At 38.8% G+C, this 4,993-nt stretch overlaps 1 non-coding gene across 1 annotated transcript; it reads right to left on the bottom strand.

The window, feature by feature from the left end:
• Positions 1-2,557: 2,557 nt before the first annotated feature.
• Positions 2,558-2,664, bottom strand: LOC141634956 (small nucleolar RNA R71). Its single transcript, XR_012539670.1, has one exon. It is a non-coding gene; the product is annotated as a small nucleolar RNA R71 (small nucleolar RNA).
• Positions 2,665-4,993: the final 2,329 nt, after the last annotated feature.

A 4,993-nucleotide genomic window follows, 5' to 3' on the forward strand; every position in this document is an offset into this window, starting at 1 on the left:
ATAAAACAGTTTAAATGCATGAATGCGCATCCAATAATTTAAACCTAACATGTGAGAACTTTCTAAGTCGGTTGATTTAATCCAAGTATCAAGTATAAGATGCCGACTTGGATTTATGGTTGATTTTCATGCAAGACAGAAATTAAACATCCATTTACCGTATTAGGTTTATGGTGCATAACGCGATCCATTTGTCTTAGTAAGGCATTTTGCAAATGTGATTTTTGAATGAGCAAATAGTCATCTGATCCGTCCTATATCCGGGTTGGCCGGACTCAGGATTGATAAGTGCATAAATTATACATTTTAACCCCCTATATTAGCTTGATTTTACATGTCTTTAGCACTTATCTTAAGTGTTTTATAGCTAATATTTGCATTTCTAGTTGTTTTGGATGTTTTGAGATATTTTGTTGGGAATAAGCATTTTGGAGCTAAAATACTACAAAGTTGCTAGAAATTGCAAGCTAAGAGGAAAGTAGACCAAATGGACTAAGGATTGGATGTTGCATGGACTTTGTACTTCAAGTTGCATGGGTTTTTGCATAGGAATTTGTTGGATCAATTAGCAAAATGCAAGTGTGATCAAGTATCCAAGTCAAGCCCAAATTGCAAGTCAAAAGTTAAGGGGAAAGCATGGGATTCCAAGTCCTTAAGATGCTAAATGAAAGCATTAACCGGGTGATTAATCGCACAATTAATCACCTACATAGGATTCTCCAAGTAATTAAGAGGAAAATTAAGGCAAACGACCACGAAACACACGACCCCGATCGGGGCCACCCAACCCCGATCGGGGCCGCATGCCTCATGATTTCTTACGTTTTCTCTTCCTCTCCTATAAATAGGAGAGGTATTCCAAGGCTTTAGGCATCTCATTTTCACGTCTAAGTTTACTTACAATAGCCTCAAGCATTATATTTTCTCTCATTAGTTTTCTCATTTTAATTTACAAGTTGTTAAGCATTCCATTAGTTAATCTTTCAACATTTGTACTACAAACTATTGTTCAAGCATTTGGTTATTGTTATTGGTTCTTCCATATAAGTTATCTTCCATTAAGGTATTTCTAATTCTAAGTTTGCAATTTCACATTACTAATTTAGTTACCACATAATTTATAATTAAGTACTTCATTTTACATTAGCATTATTCCTTTTACATGTTATATCATCTAATCCATATAAATCATACAACCATGTTTAGCATTTCTTATAATTTAGTTTGCAATTTACATTTTAGTATGAGTAGCTAAATTTCCTAGTCTAAAGGCTAGGGGAGCCATGCAAAATCAAATATATAACATGCTTAAATAGGTTGATAAAAATATTATTCAATTGTTTCCATCACATGTTTGTATTGTTACGTTTAATCTTTGGTTATCGGTTGTAATCATAGATTAAGTTTGTTCATTCGTTCTAAAGTCGAGAGGCACGGAATTGAATTAGACTAAGCATGTGTGGTAGGACGACCTAGTCATGGACGAGAGTTTCTCTAGGACCCGGTCTAAGGTTGATACTAATGCCGTAAGGTGGGTATCTCTAAGCCTAAACAATTGACAAAATTATTAGTACCGAATTTACCATGTTCATATGTTTACCTTTGCATGAGTGACCCAAACCCTTTAACTCTCTCTTATTATATAATTTACATCATAATTTTTATTAATCATCAACCAAGCAAACCAAACCCAAATCGAAGTCGACCTTGATAAAAATATATCCATAGCAATTCACGACGTAATTCCCGTTTCCTTGTGTTCGACCCCTATTACTACATTAATTTGTGTCTAGAGAAATTATCTTTGCATAGGTACGCGATAGCCTATCAAATTTTGGCGCCGTTGCCGGGGAAACGGTTTTATTGCATTTTGAATTGTCGATTTTTATCTTGTTTTCCTCTGTCTTGGGGAACACTTGTTCCTTCAGACCGTTACTTATCACTTCTCTAGAAATTGTTGTCTTATGCCCATGTCTTCACACAAGGGAGAATTGCTTTCATCGGATTCCGATCCCGAGAGAACCTTTAAGAGAAGACGACGGTTTTGGAAGGAAGTAAAAGAGGCCTGTTCTCTCGTACAAGCCGAAAGTGCTATAAAGTCTTATTTAGATGATCTAGAAGCCCTTGAAGAGAAGGAGGTTTCAATTTCATCATCTCCACCACCACCACCATTTACTACGAAAAAGATGGTGAAACTCTCCGATCACTCAAAACCCACCGCGGCAATGGTTCCGGCCGGTATCAAAACCACTCAAATCACCGCGCCGGACTTCGAGATCAAACCGGCTTTCATTAGCCTTGTGGAGAGGAAGCAATTTGGGGGAAGTCCTTTGGAGGATCCCAATTGGCATGTGCAAAACTTTTGTGACTATTTCTCCATGATCTGTCAAACGAGCGTCACTCAAGCCCAAATAAGGGAAATACTTTTCCCTTTCTCTTTGAAGGACAAGGCCAAGCTTTGGATCAATAGCCTTGACCGCACCGCCATGGGAATCACCAATTGGGAAACTTTGGCTCTAGCCTTCTATCAAAAGTTTTTTCATCGGAGAAAACTCAAACTTTGAGGAGCCAAATTACCGGATTCCCTCAACAAGCTCTTGAGAGCTTATATGAGGCTTGGGAGAGGTACAAAGAGCTTCAAAGACAATGCCCACATCATGGGCTAGATGATTGGTTTCTAGCAATAACGTTCTACAATGGATGTTGTACCGAGTCCCGAAGGATTCTTGATTCTGCCAACAATGGGCGGTTTGATCAAATTGCCACCGACCTTGCTCATGCCATGATCGAATCTATGGCGATCCATGATGCACAATATGTCAATTCCCGAGTTGTGCCATCCAAAGGTAAAGAAGAATCCTCCAACAACTTCGTTTTGCTAGCTCAAATCGCCTTGCTCCAACAATAATTGGCGGAAAGGGATGCTAGAGATTCCATTCAACAAGTCAATGCTATGTCTTCAACAAGCCAAATCGTTGTGTGTGATGGTTGCGGAGGTGCGGGTCATTATGCCGCTCATTTCCAAGCTCCTATTGAAGAGGTAAACGCCTTTCTAGCTTTAAGACAAAATGCTTATCCACCGGGTACATTCTTAAACACATATAACCCAAATTCAAGATTTCACCCGAATATGTCTTATAGAAGCATCAATGTGCTAAATCCTCAACCACAACCCCCACCACAACAAAATGCCTATGTCCCTAAACAAAAATATGTCCCTCCACCGGGTTATCAAAATCAACAAAGGCCCCCACAAAACAATTTCCAACAAAATCAACCTCCACCATAAAATGCGCAACAAAATAACTAAGAAGGAGGTAAGCTTGAGGGCTTGATAGTCCGTATGCAAAAGGAATTGTTGGCTCAAATCCAAAAGAATGAGCAAGCTCAAAATGCCACAATTAAGATGTTGGAGCAATAAATGGCTCAATTGGCCTCATCTAGCTCCTCAAGGAAATCGGGTCAACTACCCCCTTAAGGTGAGCAACCACATGCTACCCTTAATGCTATCTCCTTAAGAAGTGGTACAAAATATGATGGGCCATCCATGCTCAAAGAAGATGAGGAGGTGCTTGTTGAGTTGGAGATCTCTCCAAATGATAAAGAAAATGAAGAAATTCCCAAGAAAGTGGATGATCCACTTGTTGTTGTTGAGAAATTCAAGGAAGTGGAGGATGCTCCCCCAAAGAAAGATGTTGTAGCAAAGATTCCGGAAAAAGTCAAAGTGTCATTCCCTCATAGATTGGCAAAGCATCAAAAGAATTCTCAATTCGGTAAATTCATGGAAATTGTGAAGAATCTCGAGGTAACCGTTCCTTTTACCGAATTAATCACTCAAATTCTATCTTACACTAAGTTCATGAAAGACATTTTAACTAAGAAGAGGACTTTTGATGAGGTTGAAACAATATCTCTCACCGCCGAGGTGAGTGCTCTTTTGCAAAACAAGTCCCCTCCTAAGTTAAAAGATCCCGGTAGCTTTTCTAATCCATGCACAATTAGCACCTACCAAATTCACAACGCTTTATGCGATTTAGGTGCTAGTGTGAGTGTAATACCTTACTCTATTTGTGCTAAGCTTAATATGGGAGTCTTAAAATGCACTAGTGTTACATTGCAAATGACGGACCGTTCTATAAAATGCCCTTTGGTAGTTTTGGAGGATGTTCTCGTTAAAGTTGGTAAATTTTTCATTCCGGTTGATTTTATTGTTCTTGACATGGCCGAGGATGCCCAAATCCCAATCATTTTGGGAAGACCATTTTTACATACCGCGGGTGCCTTAATTGATGTCAAGAACTGTAAAATTATATTGGAAGTGGGTGACGATAAGGTCACATATAATTTGAATAGTGCGATGAAGAGTCCAATGATAGAAGAGTCTTGTTATTCTATTGACATTTTGGATGTTGTTGACATCGTTATAGAAGACTCTACACCTCGATCTTTATCTAAAGATCCCTTGGAGGCACTCTTGCTTTTAGAATCATTTGCAGGTGACGATGAGATTGGAAATGAGGAGATTGATGCTTTGGAGTAAGAATTGGATGGAGAGGAGCTATTATTGGAAGAGAGCTCACATTTTATAGGCTTGGTTGCTACACCTCAAGATCTTGAGGTACAAAAACTCGAGCTTAAGCCCCTTCCTTCCAATTTGAGGTATGCTTTTCTAGATGATAAGGAGATGTGTCCGGTAATCGTTAGTGCCAAATTAGATGAGAGTCAATTGGCTAAATTGCTTCATGTCTTACGGTCTCACAAGAAAGCCATTGGCTATAAACTTGACGATTTAAAAGTCATAAGTCCCGAATTTTGCATGCACCAAATTAATTTTGAGGAAGATCATAAACCATGTGTCTAAGGTCAAAGACGACTAAATCCTAACATGCAAGAAGTGGTCAAAAAGGAAGTGCTTAAATTGTTAGATGCGGGAATTATCTATGCAATTTCCGATTCTAAATGGGTGAGTCCAGTCCAAGTGGTTCCTAAGAAA

Source organism: Silene latifolia, chromosome Y (genome assembly GCF_048544455.1).
Source record: "Silene latifolia isolate original U9 population chromosome Y, ASM4854445v1, whole genome shotgun sequence".
In the NCBI taxonomy this organism is placed as follows: Eukaryota; Viridiplantae; Streptophyta; class Magnoliopsida; order Caryophyllales; family Caryophyllaceae; genus Silene; species Silene latifolia.